The sequence below is a fragment of the Vipera ursinii genome (assembly GCF_947247035.1).
Source record: "Vipera ursinii genome assembly, chromosome: 4".
Lineage (NCBI taxonomy): Eukaryota > Metazoa > Chordata > Lepidosauria > Squamata > Viperidae > Vipera > Vipera ursinii.
The window spans coordinates 68,922,760-68,940,710 of NC_139514.1; the positions used below are offsets into that span (position 1 = coordinate 68,922,760).

At 44.2% G+C, this 17,951-nt stretch overlaps 1 protein-coding gene across 1 annotated transcript in view; it reads left to right on the forward strand.

Moving 5' to 3' along the window:
* The window catches only part of GEMIN8 (gem nuclear organelle associated protein 8), a 64,268-nt gene that overhangs the window by 16,862 nt on the left and 29,455 nt on the right, over nucleotides 1–17,951 (forward strand). The window lies entirely within an intron of this gene.

A 17,951-nucleotide genomic window follows, 5' to 3' on the forward strand; every position in this document is an offset into this window, starting at 1 on the left:
CTTTTCTCCTAAAATGAGAAAATCTTATGCAATATACTAGACAAGCTTCAAGCTTCAGCTATTATGATCAAGTCAGTCTTAGCTATTCTCGATCAAGTCAGAAAAGCAAAACTGGGATTTCTCCACACTCCCCTTCATTTTCTCAGGTATTTTTCATTCAGAAATTGATGAGAGAAATATTACTTTGCAGTTTTGTGTAACTTCGTCTTAAAGTTCTCTTAGATTGCTTTAAATCAAAGATAAGATCTAATTTATCCAGCCAAGCTGGTATATTGATTTTCAAGTTTGGCCATAAGGCATAGCAGAAAGCCATTCATATACTGTTATGAAATCTGTGCTTGTCAGCTACTCTATCTACTAATAATTTGGACCCCAAATATTTTGGTAAAATGGAATTTAACCAAGCTAGTTTTTCTTCTGACCACTTCTCTTGAGCATATACCATAATAAAGAAAATTGACCAGGGACCTTTTCTAGAAAGTGAATCTCACATTATGTTACCATTGGAAATTCTCTTGGCTCTTCAAAATGACAGAGGAATTTCAAGCCTAATTAGAATCTGAGTATATATATATATATATATCCAAATATAGCCCTATTAATATAGAATTTGTAAACCTATGGCTATAAAAGTGTTGTGCTTTGTGTGGATTTGATTTCTGTGGCAAGAGAAATAGTCTGCAGGGCAATTTTACAGTTTGTTCTAAAGTCTGTTCTAAACAATATATTGAAACTTTTAAAAAAGCACTGTTCTGAGCCTTATCCTGTAAGGTTTGTGCGTATAAAATGCTATTGTTTAAAACTAATATCAACTTGATATTTTTCCATTTTAATTAGTAGATTATTAAAATAGTCCGGAGGAAATTCTTAGTTGTATTGCTGAAGCCTGGAGGAAAGTCATGACTAGCATATCATACAGATCAGCCATTTACTTTCTCTTTCCTTGATTTAATCCAACAGCATAGATTTCAATACATCTTTATCCTTCAAGTGTTTGTTATGCAGTATAGGAAGTTTCTCTCTCTCTTTCTCTCCTCCTCCTTCTCCCCCACCAAAGATAAAACTTTTAACTTGAGGAAAAAGGTTTTAGACAAATTAAAAGCAGTTTCTTTCCTATGTAATCCTTTTATTTAGAATGACTTGGATTCAAAAGAGCTCTTATACCTTTCTTTTTGATTGGCTCAATTAACAAACTAAATAAAATTATTTCTCCCTTGTGAGTTGTACACTGAGGAACACACAGGCAGAGCCTGTTTTATAGAATAGGATAACCTCTCCCTCAGTAAGAATCCCAACTGTCGTAGTACCAAATAAAAATAAATACAGATTGGGAAAGAGCATCTATCCATCTTCCCAATTTTGTTATAATTTGGGAAGACTCTGAGCACCTGGTAGTCCCCTGGAATTTGGCAATGGAGAAGAAATGCATTTAATTTCACAGATCTATTGATTTTGCAGTTGGCTATTTTAAGCTGAACAAATCTTAGAATAAAATGTGATTAAACTAAATGCTATTAGCACATTACTTCATTTCACCATTCTTCCTTTGCAAAAAAACATTTGCAGTGTATTTGTTGGAGAAGCTGCATGTTGTTTTCTTTAAATATCAGCAGATTATCTGCTGTATCAAAGGCTATAGCTATATGAATTTGGCTGGCTTTTTTAATTTAGGGATAATGCTGGGAGGAAATAATACTAATACCACTTTACAATGCTTTGGTAAGGCCACACCTGGAATACTGCATCCAATTTTGGTCACCACGATGTAAAAAAGATGTCGAGACTCTAGAAAGGGTACAGAGAAGAGCAACAAAGATGATTAGAGGTCTGAAGACTAAAACATATAAGGAACGGCTGCTGGAATTGGGTATGTGTAGTTTAATGAAGAGAAGGGTGAGGGGTGACATGATAGCAGTGTTCCAATATCTCAGGGGCTGCCACAAAGAAGAGGGAGTCAAGCTATTCTCCAAAGCACCTGAAAGCAGTACAAGAAGCAATGGATGGAAACTAGTCAAGGAGAGAAGCAACCCAGAACTAAGGAGAAACTTCCTGACAGCGTTTCCCAACCTTAGGAACTTGAAGATGCGTGGACTTCAACTCCCAGAATTCCCCAGCCAGCTATGCTCTATAAGGCAGACGTGTCAAACACAAGGCCTGGGGGCCGGATTCGGCCCGCAAAGTGGTTTCATGTGGCCCACGAAGCCATCCTGGAAACAGTGAGGGAACGGCCCCCACTGCCTTGGCCCTGGCCCAGAGACCCTCCTTCTGCCAGAGACCCTCAGATCTGTCCCACTCCTGCCCAGGTCCCCATAGGCACCCTTGATGCGAACAATGTAGAGCTGGCCATGCCCACCCAGTAGGCCATACGCACTCTAGCCACGCCCAGCCAGTAGGCCACACCCACCCTGGCCATACCCACCCAGCCCCTTGACAGCAACCGGAGTGCTGATGCGGCCCTCAATGAAATTGAGTTTGACACCCCTGCTATAAGGTAAGAGAAGGCTTTAGTGCCACAGAGTATAAACTAGCCTGAAGGAAATTTCATATGTGTGTAAGTGAAGGGGATTGTTGTGATTCAGGGTCAGCCTGTGGGTTCGGCAGTTGGGTCGGATGACTCAGAGGAGGAGGAGGGGGGTGTTGAAGACCTTGCTGAGGGGGTTGAAGATCTTGCTGATGAGAGCCCTCAGACAGGCCCCTCCCACTTGGTCACCACGGAGACCCAGCTGTGTGAGCCTGACAGCGTGGATGAAGATGACCCACAGCTGGCCCTGTTCAAGGACGCCCGACGCAGGAGGCAGTCAATTAGGAGTAAACAGAGGAAGGCAATGGGGCTTCTTGGAAGGAGGCAGAGAGAAGCCACGCCCTGAAATCTATATAAGGGGAATGTGTGGGAGGGCTGGTTTGCTGAAGGCAACCACTTGGATAGTTCGTGTTTCTTAAAGCTCCTGTTTCTTGGTTCGTGTCTTGTTTGTTTTTGTAGCTATAAATTTGGCAGGCGTAATTCCAGCCTCTTGCCGTTTGTAAAGGGGTTGTCCCTGCCTTTTCTGCAGGGCCGGTAGCAGGCTGGTACAGAACAGGGATAATCTCAGTATGGTTGCAAGTGAGGGCTGTTGTAAGAACCTGCTTTGAAAACAAGTCCGTCACTACCCAAATGACAGTATTCCCCCCCTCTCTGGCAGTTCCACAATAATGTCCATAGAAATCTCCCTCCAGGGTGCTGATGGGGTCACTAGTGGTTGCAATAATCCTGGGGTTTGGGTTTGGGTTTTTTTGCTTGCACTCGCTAGTAGCTTTGACAGCATGAGTGGGTCTGTTATCTCAGTTTTTGTGCTATTATACTGTGGTAATCATGACAGTGATCTGCCAGGAAGTTTTTTTTCCCCTGGCAAGTGTTTGATAGTGAAATTGAACTGACAGAAATGCTAGGACCATCTCACCTGTTTAGGGGACAATTTCCTGGGTGTTTTTAAACCCTCTAAGTTCTTATGGTCAGTCCACACTTGGAAAGGGATTTTGTTCCCGTCCAGGAAATGTTGCCAGGTTAGGAGGGCCCAATGAACGACATAAGCTTCTTTCTCCCACACTGCCCATCTTTGCTCAGTTTCCATGAGTTTCCTTGATGTGTATGCACACAGCTGCAGTTTCCATTCGTCATTCTCCTAAAGCAGCACTGCCCCCACCGCCACATCACTAGCATCTGCCTGAATGATGAAAGGTCTTTCGGTGTCTAGGTGCTTTAAGACCGGTTCCTCTGAGAATAGTCTCAGAAACTTCTCAAAAGTGGTTTGGCACTCCAAAGTCCATTTCAATAGTTGGCTGGGCTTCGGTTTCCCCTCCACTTTGGTTTTTAGTAGATTTGTGATGGACAGTGCAATTTGGGCAAAAGAGGGGATGAATTGATGATAGAGGTACAAAAACTATCCACATGGTGTAGTAATAACAACTTGCACCTGAACATCGGCAAGACGAAAGAGATGGTGCTAGACTTCCAGAGAAAAAAGGAGGAACCTGCCCCACTTTACATCGGGGAGGACTGTGTGGAGAGAGTTTCTTCCTTTAAATTTCTGGGAGTCTACCTCTGTGAAGATCTGACCTGGAAAGTTAATACAACCCAGGTGGCTAGAAAGGCCCAACAGAGGCTTCACTTTCTCAGGGTCTTGTGGAAGAACAGGGTAGAACAACGGCTAATGACCCTCTTTTACCGGTCTACTATAGAGAGCGTCCTCTTGTATGGTATTGTGGTTTGGTATGCCGGTCTGACAGCTGCGGATAGGAAAGCATTACAGAGGGTGGTGAGCACAGCACAAGACATTGTGGGCTGTCCCCTGACACCACTGGATGACATCGCCAGGGCTCATTGCCTTGGAAGAGTGAGGAAAATTCTCAGGGATGACTCACACCCTGGGCGGTATCTCTTTACTCTCCTACCATTGGGTAGGAGATATTGCCGGGGGCAATGGTGGTGATTACAGGGCTAGGTCTTGCTCACATTGCTGGTTTTCCAGGGCCCGCTTCCTTAGTTGGTCGACGTGCCTTCTGACCTGGCGGCCCCCTTCCCCCTCTATAATGTACGATAATGGTCCAGTTTTATCAACCACCACCCCTTGAGCCCACATGTCCCCAGAGCCATAGTTCCTGACCCACACTAGTTCACCAATGTCAAACTCCTTGGCGGGGGTGGGCTGCTCCGCCTCAGCAGCCACTCTATCAGGGTGCAGTCTATCCAACTTGGTAATGAGACGCCAGCCCCAACACAGCTCAGCAGGGTTCTTGCCAGTGGCTGTGCATGGTGTGGAGTGTTGTGCAAGCAAGAATTGAGCCAACCTTTGGTGCCAATCACCAGTGATGATGTGTCGCAAGGTGTCCTTGGTTGTTCTCACCATTCTTTCTGCAAGGCCATTGGTCAACGGGTGGAAGGGGGTGGACGTGATGTGCCTAATCAAGTTGGCCCTGGTGAAAGCCTTGGAAATCAGATTTGAATTGTGGGCCATTGTCAGAGACTATCACATCTGGCAAACTTTCAGACCCCGTCCGACGAATCACCCAAAGATTGAAACCGGAACGGGAGCTGGTTCTTCTAAGCCGTGTTTATTATCCGCATAAACGTTCGCTCAAAGACAAATGAAGTCAGCGTTGACTGTACAGCACAGTCAACGCTGTTAAATAACCGGCAAGGCTAACTCCCACCACCACACCCTTAATTACACCACCACGCCCCCACCCTACTTAAACCCCGCCTCCCATGGTTCCCTCCTTTTGGCTCCCGTCCCACCACCAATGCAGCCGGTAAGTTACCCCCCAGCCTAAACCTCCCTCTTTTCCCCCAGAGTTCTGCCTTGACTCTTCTTTCCCCTCACCACCCCAGACCGCCGCGAGCTGCTCGCTAAACCACTTCCCGGCCCACCGGTTGTCTCCGTCACCCCCTGACCCACCCAGGCACCCATTCTTGCCCTGCGGCTCGGGCGCTGGGCAGCCACCGCCTAGTTCTTCGTACGGCCCCTTCCCGGCCTGTAAGCAGCTTCTGGAGCCCGGCTGGCTGGTCCGCGGCCTCCCCAGCTGACAGGCGGCCCGCCGCTGCGCCGTTCTTCTCGCTGACCCATTCCCCGATCCGTCGGAGTAGCGTGGGCGTGGCCAACCGTCTCTGGAACCCGGCAGCATGGCGAAGAGGCGAGGATGCCTGCGAACGACCCTGCGGCCTGGTAAGTTGCTCTGGGCGGTTACCGGGTCGCTGGGGAGGGCCGCGTGCTGACCCGGCCCTCCAGGAGACGACGGGCGCCGGCGGGAGGCTTCGGGGCCTGACGGGGTGCTCTGCGGGAGCCTGGCAGCCTGGTGAGTCACCCCGCGGCCCGTCCGAATGTCGGGCGTGCTCGGCCCGACATGCCGCCCCCCCTACCAAGGGTCCTCCTGCAGATGTAGAAAACAGGGTTATAGCATCATTCACTGTGCACACACCCCCATGACCCCCACCCCCCGGCCTGCCAGGGTGGGCTCGGTGGAACGCCCGGATCAAACGTGGAGCATGGACATCCTCCCGCGACACCCACGTTGCCTCCTCCATCGGGTACCCCTTCCACCGAAGGAGATATTGTAGGGCGCCCCTCCGCACTCTGGAGTCCAAGACCTCCTGCACCTCATATTGGTCGGCGTGAACCGGTCCGGGACCCCCCTCCCCTGCTGCCGCGGTAGCCGCTGGAGCAGGTTTCAGCAGGCTACTATGGAACACCGGGTGGACCTTACCCAAAAACTTAGGCAACCGCAGCCGCACCGTTACCGGGTTTACCACCTGCACCACCCGGAACGGCCCGAGGTATTTGGGTCCTAGCTTACGGCACGGGACCTGTAACCGTAAATACTTGGTGGACAAGTAAACCAGGTCCCCCACCCGCGGTGTAGCAAAGGGTTTTCGTTTTTTGTCCGCCTGTGCTTTGGTCACCACGGCGGACCGATCCAACGCTTCCTTCGCCGCCCCCCAGGCAGCCGTGATTTGACGCATCCAGTCAAGCGGTGAGCACGGAGACGCCTCTTCCTGAGGGCATTCACTGAAGGGAACGAACTCGTGACCAGTGACCACCCGATATGGAGAGAAGCCAGTACTACTGTGAACTGCGTTATTGTATGCGACTTCAGCAAGCGCTATCAGGTCTACCCAGTCCGTCTGCCGGAAAGAAACATAGCTCCGTAAATAGCGTTCAACAGCAGCGTTGGCTCGTTCTGCAGCCCCGTTGGTGCTGGGATGATAGGCGGTACTCAATCCCTGGGACGAGCCGATATGACGCAGGAACTCTCTCCAAAACCGGGCTGTGAATTGCACCCCTCTATCCGAAATCACACGCCGCGGCACTCCATGCAGTCGGTATACTTGCGTGAGGAACAACCAAGCTAAGCGACGGGCTGATGGTAACCCCTTACACGGGACAAAGTGTGCCTGTTTAGAAAACAGGTCAACTACTGTCCAGATAACGGTGTGACCCTTACTCTCTGGGAGGTCCACAACAAAGTCCATGGCGATGTCCTGCCAAGGCCGGGTTGGGTCAGCTACCTGTTGCAACAACCCCAAAGGCTTCAACAACCTTCGCCGCCCCCCAGGCAGCCGTGATTTGACGCATCCAGTCAAGCGGTGAGCACGGAGACGCCTCTTCCTGAGGGCATTCACTGAAGGGAACGAACTCGTGACCAGTGACCACCCGATATGGAGAGAAGCCAGTACTACTGTGAACTGCGTTACCGTGGCCTTATAATCTGTGCATATTCTTATTTCCCCATTTGGTTTAATAGGGGTGACAATGGGGGTTTCCCAGTCTCCCCCCTCCACGGGCTCCAAGATTCCCTGTTTCACTAGCTTTTCTAGTTAGCTCTCAATTTTGTGTTTGAGAGCGAATGGAACTCTCCTTGCCTTGATTCTTACTGGCAGGACATCGAGTCTTAATTTTAACTTAATGGCCCCCCCGTGTATTTTCCCAGTTCGCCATCGAACACGTCTGCAAATTATTTGTAGACAGATTGAGGCTTCCTGACTGGATGGTATTAACTCCCCCAAGCCAAATGCCCAGGGCATTGAACCAGTCCAGCCCAACCAAATTAGTCCTCTTGCCCTCCGTTACTAATACATCTAAGTGACCCATGAACCCCTTATAACTCGCTAATACTGTGGCCTGTCCCTTCATTTTAATTGGGGCACATTGGAAATCCACTAATTTAATTTGGGTTGGTTCCAAGGGAATCCGCGCCTGCTCTGGCCACAAATCAATAAATATGTCTCATAAGATATTATTGAGACAGATGAACCCGAATCGACTTCCATTTTGCAAGGAATTCCTTGCAAACGGATCTCAATTTTGATTTTTGGCTTAAGCAGCTGGTGGATTGTTGACTGGCACACCACTTCCATACTTTTTACAATTGTTTGTGACAGGGTCCCAGGGGGCTCAGTGCCGGGGAATGGTGGCTTATCTGTACCTGCTGGTGATGAGTTAAGTTCATTCAGGTTGTCATGGTCGCGGTTGCGGCAGACGACTCGTATGTGCCCGGTTTTACCGCAAAACCAGCACTTCGCGCTGCGGACCCGGCAGGACGCCCTTGGATGACTGCCGCCACAGCTGGCACATCTTTGGTCATTGTCTCTGGAACTGTAGCTCGGGTATGTTGAGTTTTTGTTGGCTGTCCCCGGTTTCTTTTGGTTCACACCATTGTTGTGTCGGACTTTGAATTTCTCAAGCCTTTGTAGTATGGCATCGATTTCCGCTTCATTTTCAGGTTCTTTGCCTCCGCCGTCCGCAATGCTCTCCTGGTGGACAGATCCACTGGAGTTGTTGCCGGGTTGGAGTGTATTCTTTCGGTTGATTGCCTCCTGGGCCATTATTTCATCAATGACTTCTGACAGGCTCAGAGTTGGCTTAGCGATTATCTTTTGCTGAAGCCACTCATCACTCAATCCGAAGACGATTCGATCTCGAATCTGGTCTTCCAGATCGGGAAATTAACACATGTGAGCGGCTTGCCGTACCACTGCGACAAAGTCAGTCGATGATTCGCCGGGGAGCTGGTTCCGCTGGATGAACTGTAGCTGCCAGAAAAGTTCAGACCTCTTCGGCATGAAATGTTGGCTCAGTTTGTCGGCGAGGTCAGCGTATGATAAGGTTGTGGCAGGATCTGGGTTACACAATCCGACGGCTATATCGTAAACAGCCAGACCGCTGAGGTACAGCAAAGCCGCTGCCTTCATGCGGTCTTCTGTTATTCAGTTTACCAGGAGGTAGCCTTCAATCTGACCTAAATGCGACTCCCAGTGATCAGGGTAGCAGATATCGAACTCGCAGGTGTGCCTGAGTTGTGTCATGCTGTCCCGGTCCTGGATACTGCTTCAGCGGGAAGGAATTTTTTTCCTGGAAGAGTTTTCTCTTTCCACCTTCCCAGTGACTCAGCTAGTGCTTCAGCTCAGCGTGGAACAGTATCCATCCCACCTTTGTCACCACTGTAATGTGGTGTGGTCTGGACCGTGAGGGAACAGCTGACAACGGAGACTCAGTAACTCAGCTTTATTTCAGTTCCAAACAAGACAAACCCGGAGCCCTTTTAGAGCCCCTTAAATACTCTAGCCGGTGTGCACTTGACCAATCCCCTTGTTGGAATATCCCGCCAAATGCTGGTCAGCCAATCCGAGTGCACGCCGGTGCCACCTGCTGTTGCCGGTGGCCGAGCTGTCAAATTACCTCAACTATGTACACAACAACCTGGATCCATGGCAGATGTGTTTCCTGACATAACTTCCCTAGGAGGGTCTTGAGCTTCCTGTTTTCTCGTTCAACCCTCCCCAGAAGAATTTGGGTGCACCGGCTTGTGAGAGATCCCCAAGGCCTGTAAGACATAAGTTATAACTTGGAACACTTGGCACTCCAAAGCTGGGGACTGTCCTTTAGCAAATGCCTGGCTGTTTCCAGGGCGGTGGCATGACGACAGGGAAAGTCCTGTACCCAGTGGGTGAGTTGGTCCCTGCATACCAGGACATATTGAAAACCATTGGCCTGGGTTAGTTGAATATAATCTAGTTGCAATTTTTCAAAAGGTCGTTGGACCCAGGGCCTCCCTCCTATGTGGATTACTTTCTTGGATGAGGCATTGTTAACCTGGCAAGTCTGGCCACACTTGGCTATTCATGTAGTTTCACTATATACCCCAGGTGCATACCAGACCTGCCTAGTAGCATCTGCAATGGCCTGGACCCCACAGTGACCCTTGGAATGTAACTGTTGGCATATAAGTCTTAATAAGCGGCGGGGGGCAATTGATCTCCCATCAGGGACTCTCCAGAACTGTTCCTAGAAGGTGGCCTCATATTTTCCCACCTGTAACTCTGCCTCCCCTGGTTCCAAGTATTTCTGATAGGGAATCTTGGCACATGCATTTATTGAGGGGGCACACAGTGACATGGGCAGTGGCTGTAGGGTAGCCCATTTGGCAGCGTTGTCAGCATACTGGTTGCCTTTTGTAATTTGGGTGTCATCTTTTTGGTGAGCTCTGCAATGTACTATGGCTATGGCTGAGGACAATTGTATGGCTTTTAATAATTTGGAGACCAAGGCAGCATGGGCAATTGGATGTTGTTTCCATAGGGCCCCTGTGGCATGACAAACCCCTAAAGCATATCTTGAATCGGTATAGATGGTGGTAAAGCGGTCTGTTGTGGCTTTGCATGCTTTAGCAAGTACTATTAGTTCCGTGGCTGTCTGTGGTTAGCGTTTTTGTTACACTGTGTCTGGTTGGAATGTTGAATGAGCCCTGGACAGTTTTCCATTAGCCGTTTGGTTTTTTTTTTTTAAAGGTTTTTCCTTTTGCTTGATTTTGTAGAAAATAAAAAGAAAAATAGGGGAGTTATAATAATTCTTTCAATATGTAGTAAATATTTCCTCCCCATCTAGTACAATATTTCCATTTGACCAAATACAGTTTAAAACTGGATAGAGGAAGTGGCCACACAAACAGCTCAATTACTCTCAACTTTCATGTGATCAGCTGGAAACTATGAAAGTGAGTGTCCTCAATTGAACGTGAACTATATCTCAATGCACTATACTGTATTTCATAACTATATCTCAGTGCACAATAAAACATGGTTCCAATTCACATGGTGTGTGGTAGTTTTATTCAGATATAAGGAAACTTGTCTTCAGCTGAATGCATGGAAATAAAAGAAAAAAAGGGACAGGCCAACATTTGCAGCTTGTTCTCTATCCAGTCAGTGTATGCAAAGGACTCACCTTGCCTAGAATACGTCCTAATTTGTTGAGCTTTAGAATAGATTCCAGGCCCTGCTTGATTGATCATAACAGTTCTGGTGCCCGAAGAAAGAGCAGCTGCCACAGGCATGAATTCCTGACTAAAATGGCTGTCCATGTTCTCTTAAAGACATAATGGAGAAGCCCTCAGAATTCCTTAAGCCCATTAACAGCTGTGGAAAAAAGTAAATGTAATCCTAGACTGCATCAACAGAAGTATAGTTCCTTTCTGTTCTACATTGACCAAACTGCTGTGGAATATTGCACCCAGTGCCACATTTTAGAAAAGATATGAAGAAGTTGAAATATGTCTAGAGGAAATCAAAGAAGATAAATGGTCCTAGAAGAATAAATGTATATAAGAATAGTGGGAGGCACTAAATATGTTTAGTCTGGAAGTTGGGGTGGGGGGCATGATAGTTCTCTTCAGAAAAAGAACTGTTGAATAGAAGCTGTGACAGGGTTTTTCCAAAAATAGTACTCTTAAATTACAAATTTAATTATAGATTTAATTGCAGTTCTAATTGTAGATTTATTTGGACATTGGGAACAAAATTATAACAATGAATTCTATTCAGCAGTAGAATGTTTTTTCTTTAGAGATGGTAGACTCTTCTTTACCAGAGCGGGATCTCTGTCTTTCTGAGATAATGTAGTTCTGAATTCTTCCACTTGGGCAGGAGATTGTTCTAGATCAGTGGTGGTGAACCTATGGCACATGTGCCAGAGGGGGCACACAGAGCCCTCTCTGTGGGCATGTGTGCCTCACTCTTTGGCTAAGTTTTCACAGGAAAAAGCCATTTCTCAAGCCCCTTCCTAGCCAAAACAAGCTTCCAGAGGGAGTCTCCTTTGGGATAAAGTCTTTTAGCTCCTATAGAGTGCTTCCGAATGCAGCCAATCCCTGCGTTTGGAAGTGCTCCATAGGTGCTGAAACATTTTTTATCCCAATGGAGATCTAGCAGAAAACTTGGTTTCTCAAGAGCCCCATTCCATGCATATGGAGCTTGCAGTCTCTGCCTAACGGAGATCTGGCAGAGACTGCAAGCTCTGTATGCCTGGAATGGGGCTCTTGAGAAACGGTGTGCTCCTTTTCATGCAGTGACACATGGTGCTTCAAAATGCAGGGAATCCCTGCATTTTGAATAGACCCACCAGAGCACAAACACTACACAATTCACAATGCCAAACCCTAACCCCCACCACAACCCAGGGTATCCACAATGCCAAATGCTAACCTCCAACCCAGGGCAACCACATTCCTTCACTAACCTCCTTTCCAGCTCCATTCTCCATGTGTAGGGCAACAAAAGGAAGTTTGTGACACTAAAAAAAAGAGATCAATCTGACCTTCCAACTTCTTGCGGGGAAAAAAAAGATCTCACAAAATTGCAAGGTCTGGTTGAACTTTATTTTTAACCAGTAGTCCGACATGCTTCTTTTGTTGCCCTGCACACGGTGGCGGAGAACAGAGCTGGAAAGGAGGTTAGTGAAGGGAGGCTTTGGGGAAGTGAGGGGAGACGGGGAAGGGTCTGCTCTGACTTCCACTGCCTCACTCCGCCAGCATCAGGGCTCGGAGGCTTGTTTTTGCCAGGAAAAAGCAATTTCCCAAGACCCTTCCTAGCAAAAATGGAGCCAAAGTGCACCTCACTCTTATTGAGAGTAATTCTGCGAAAACAAGGATGATAAAGGACAGCACATTTAGTTCTGAAAATGAAATCCCTAAAGTGTGGAATTCTCTGCCAAATAATTTTAAGTCAATGAAAGCACTTGGGGATTGCTTTCTTTACTTTGTTTGGAACATTTTATGCTTGTGAGCAGCTGTTTTCAGCTTTGAATTATATCAAATCTGACACCAGAAACAGACTAACAGATAACCTGAATGCTACATGTGTTGCACTCAAACTTACAAAATATGAGCCAAGGTTAGACAAATTATCAGCATGCATACAACAGCAAAAATCACATTAATTGTTCAAAAACAGATTTTCTATGGGATTAAGATCTGCAGACTGGCTAGGCCACTCCAGGACCATGTGCTTCTTCTTGAGCCACTCCTTTGTTGCTTTGGCCTTGTGTTTTAGGTCATTGCCATGCTGGAATACCCATTCACGACCCATTTTCAATGCCCTGGCTGAGGGAAGGAGGTTCTCACCCAAGATTTGACGGTATATGGCCCCATCCATCGTCCCTTTGATGCGGTGAAGTTGTCCTGTCCCCTTAGCAGAAAAACGCCCCAAAGCATGTTTCCACCTCCATTGGCAAACTTCGGACGGGCTGTACATGTGCTTTTTTGAGCAGGGGGACCTTGCGGGCGCTGCAGGATTTAAGTCCTTAAATTTAAGTCCTTCACGGCATAATGTGTTACCAATTGTTTTCTTAGTGACTTTGGTTGCAGCTGCCTTGAGATCATTGACAAGAACCTCCCATAGTTCTAGGCTGATTCCTCACTGTTCTCATGATCATTCAAGCTCCATGAGATGAGATATTGCTTGTAGCGCCAGACCAAAGGAGATTGACAGTTATTTTGTGTTTCTTCCATTTGCGAATAATCATACCAACTGTTGTCACCTACTCACCAATCTACTTGGTTATAGTCTTGTAGCCCATTCAGCCTTGTATAGGTCTACAATCTTGTCCCTGACTTCCTTGGACAGCTCTTTGGTCTTGGCCATGGTGGAGAGTTTGGAATCTGATTGTTTGACTGCTTCTATGGACAAGTGTATTTTATACAGGTAATAAACTGAGATTAGGAGCACTCCCTTTAAGAGAGTGCTCCTAATCTCAGCTCATTACCTGTATAAAAGACACCTAGGAGCCAAAAATCTTGCTGATTGTTAGGAGATCAAATACTTATTTCACTCATTAAAATGCAAATCAATTTATAACTTGTTTGAAATGTGTTTTACTGGAGTTTTTTGCTGTTATTCTGTCTCTGTTAAAATAAACCTATGGTACCGTTACAATTATAGACTGATCATTTCTTTGTCTGTGGGCAAACGTACAAAATCAGCAGGGGATCATATAATTTTTTCCCTCATTGTAGGCTGCCCATTGGGAAGCCATTATATTTCAAAATAATAATGAAATAAGGATAAAATACCAACTACCGTCACCTAAATAATTTTTGTGCTAAACTTCAGACCTTCAGTAAATAAGAATATTTCTCAAAACTTTTGCTTTTTTGACACTCTGTCTATGTTTTAACATTTCAGTAAAGATAAGATTGATGGGTTTTATGTTTGAAATGTATCTGCAAAACTTTTTAATAAAAAAAAAGATTAGATTACCTTGTTCTTGCCTGTATACCTACTCTCCCCTCCCCATTTTTTATTTCCATTTCTCTTAAATTCCCTCTCTTTGTAATTCATTTCATATGCCAGGTTCCTAAATGGCCCCAAACTAGCTGTGGAACAGTGCATATCTCAACATGTATAATATGCCAAATTAGTAGACTTGTTGTACAATAAACACTTATAATTCTCAGTTAAAGAGACCATAGTGGTTTGTTCTTATTCCCTCCAAGAAAATAAAATATTGTAAAGAAGTAACATAAGGAGTTCAAAACTCTGCCTGGATAAGAATAAGTCCCTGAAAGTAAAGCAGAACAAAACCAAAAGTGCCACTGCATTGGTGTGTATCTGTGTATGAGTCGTATGTATGTTTACGTATGCAGTGAAAAACCACAAGAGAAACCAGCAAATGGAAGTTCAAGCTTGAAAATAGTCTAGATCCAGGTAAGGACAATAAAGAGGAGAAAGTCACCCAAGTGGATTCCTGCAGAGAAATCAGTTGGACTGCTTATAATATTGCCAGTTCACTGGCTTCTCTCCATTCTTGGTCTTGTGGCGCATAATAAGCATATTTAGCCTGTCCTGGGTTTCTCAGGGCATACTTACATATGAAACTTGTGTGGAAAGCAGAATTTATATACACACAGATGCAACATGTATATACTTTCTCTGATTAGACCCAGATATAACGTAGAGGTAGACCTTGACTTACAACAGTTCATTTAGTGACCATTCAAAGTTACAACAGCACTGAATAAAGTTAGGGTTAGACTTTTGACAGTGTTTCACACTTACAATCTTTGTAGTATTCCCATGATTATATGATCAAAATTTAAATGCCTGGCAACTGGTTCATACTTATGACCATTGCTGTGTCCCAAGGTCATGTGATCGATCACCTTTGGCAACCTTTTGACAAGTAAACTCAACAATTTATCAACTGCAGTAAGTCACTTAACAACTATGGCAAGAAAAGTCGTAAAATGGGGAAAAATTCACTTAACAAATGTCACTTAACAAAGTTTGGGCTCAGTTGTAATCATAAGTTGAGGACTACTTGCTTTGCTTCATTAAACAAAAGAAAAAACAGATGTAATGTATCCTATGGCCATTTCCAATGTAAGGTTGGAAAATATTAGGAAGTTATGTTTTGCATGCTTTCCCTATGTTTTTCTTTTCAGGCAGCAACCTACCGGTACTTCTTTCCATTTCTTTCCCACAGAGTTCATCAATTCAACAAGATATATCAGTCTGCCTGTCTATTAATTGAGAGATATACATGTACTGCAGCATTTGAAATTATTGATAGGTTAATTATTTGTTTTGTTAAATATTGGCCCCTCTTTCTGTATCTCTCCTATGTTTCTTGTGGAGCTTGTAATTTTAATCTGCAGGAGATGTTTTGTGAATGTGTTTGATATCCCAGAGGCTATTTATTAAAAGCATGAAGTCATTTTTCTGGATTATTGCACCTGTCAGAGGTATTCAGCATTTAGTTGTGAAACTGTTCAGAAATGCTGGTTATCAGGAACTTGAGAAAGCAGACTATCCTTTTAGACGTTCTTAAAACTAAAGAGGAATATAACATCTGTAAAAAAAAGTTCCTGAAAATTAATTAATTGCTGGATTAAAGAATGAAATCACTTACATTTCAACACATTCATACTTCGTTGCAGAAGTTTTCTATATCTAAAATTTATTCATTTATCAGTTTATAAAATGAGGAAATTGTTATTTATTTGCTCTTGAATGATACAGAAATTAAGGTCCTAATGTCTAAATAGCTGTCAATCCTTCAAATGCTCTGAATTCAGCCATGTTTCTTCACAGCAAAGAGAGGGAGGAGATGCATTATTTTAGTTCAGTCAAAACAAAAACTTTCTTGTAGGAACCAAGCAGCCTAAATGTTTGGCGGACTGGAGCTACCGTTAGGGAGCCCACCAAAGGTGTTAATTGGGGATTGTGATTTATGACACACTAAAGGGGTGGGAAGTTCAACTTTTACTTTGTAACCTTTGGGGAGGAGCAACTTTCAGTCTTGGTTTCACCTTTGTTCATGGTGATATTATGTAGCCATTAAAATTGTTGTTTGAGGAAAGCAATTGCCTCAGAGTTCTTATTCTTACTGGTCTCATCTATCAGAACCATGGCAATAGCATCATATCTTTTCCTCTTCAGTTTGACTTTTCTTGGACTTTAAAATTTAAATCAGTCAAGCTGTAATCAGTGTATCAACTGGGTTAATGCAAAATTATATACTGTTAGACCATGATTATTTTTCCATGCCAGTCATGAGCTCAGTACTTCTGCCTTAGATTTGGAAAAAGGCTTTTAGCTAGAGAAGGAACGTACTAAGATTGTGATATTTTCTAGATTTTTTATCCCATCTTTATTACTCTTACAAATAAATCAAGGCGATGAACATACCTAATACTCCTTCCTATTCCTCCTACTTTCCCTATAACAACAACCCTGTGAAGTTGAGAGAGGAAGATTGGTCTAAAGTCACCCACCTATTTTCATGCCTAAGGTAGAACTAGAATTCAAAGTTTTCTGTGAATATTGAATGCCAGAGTCTGAGATAGTTATAATGTGGAAATTAAGCCAATCAATTACAGCATGGTGTATGTGTTTCTCTTTTTTTCAAGCTTCTTTACCTCAGTTTTAAAGCTAGTAACAAGTTAATTCATCTGTTCTTTACAATTGCTGTGATTTTGTAACTTTTTGTTTGGAGCACATTTTTTCAGTTAAGGTAATTGATTTAACATTTGTATGCTCAAGTATCATTAGATGGAGAAAAGAGGAGTGAGTATGAGGAAGTATATAGAAGAATGATTTTGAGTATTTGTGAAAATTGAAAGAATCACTTCCTTTGGTTTTCTTTAGCCATAGTGATGTCAACAGTCTTCTGTCTCCTAAAGCTTTTGTCTCTGGTTTTTATAATATTATTTCTTCTTGTCTGTATAGGAGGAGGACGTAAAAGATAGTAAGTGTGCATGTTGCAATTTTTTCAAGAAAATTTATCTTGTTCCATTAAACAGTAATTCTATATGGTAAAGGAATAAAAGCAAAAAAGAAATGCCTAATCAAGTTCATTTTTCTGGAAATTCAGTTTATCTGTTTGGGAGAACAAAAGCTATAAAATCCCAATATTATAGAGACATAAATGCTCATTGGTTGTGTTTTATGGAACTGACATGTAAAAAAGTTCTATGACTAGAAAGTCATTGACAATGAAACTTATCTGGCAAAATTCCAAAGACAGATGCTATGAAGAAGATATTGGGGAGCTACCTACTGACAATAGAGGGTAGCTTTCTTAATAATTTAAGACTCTCCCATCCTAAGCAGTCTTATGAATTGGGCCTATTCTAATTGATGTAATCCACTAATGGCTGCAGCTGCACCAGTAAGCTTTTATAAATATTTCTTCTTTTTAGATTTCTTTTCTTCAGGGGAGCTTATAAGAACATCTGTTGACCAAAGAAGATATTGCTGCCAAGAGCATCTCTTAAGAAAAGTCATTGCTTTCCAATTCTACTTCTGTTTCCTGTGTTGCTTCTCAGGAGCATCCAGCTTTCTCTCAGTCCCCTTGTTTTATTGTCAAGTCACTTTTCCAGAGAAAGTTACATCCGAAGGTCACTGCTGGTTTATTTATTTTGTTACTACTGTTTACTTTGGGTGGATATGTGTGTATGGATGTCACTATTTCTAAGATTCTAAGATAAGAGGAGCCAAAAAATAATTTGGAAAAAATATAAGGGAAAGCTGGGAGTATTTAATATCATCTTGTACTCTTAATTTATCATCACCCAAGGCTTTAGTTTATGTTACAGCATCTTCAGAATGGCAAGTCCCAAACTCAGTATGATTAGGACCTTATACTACT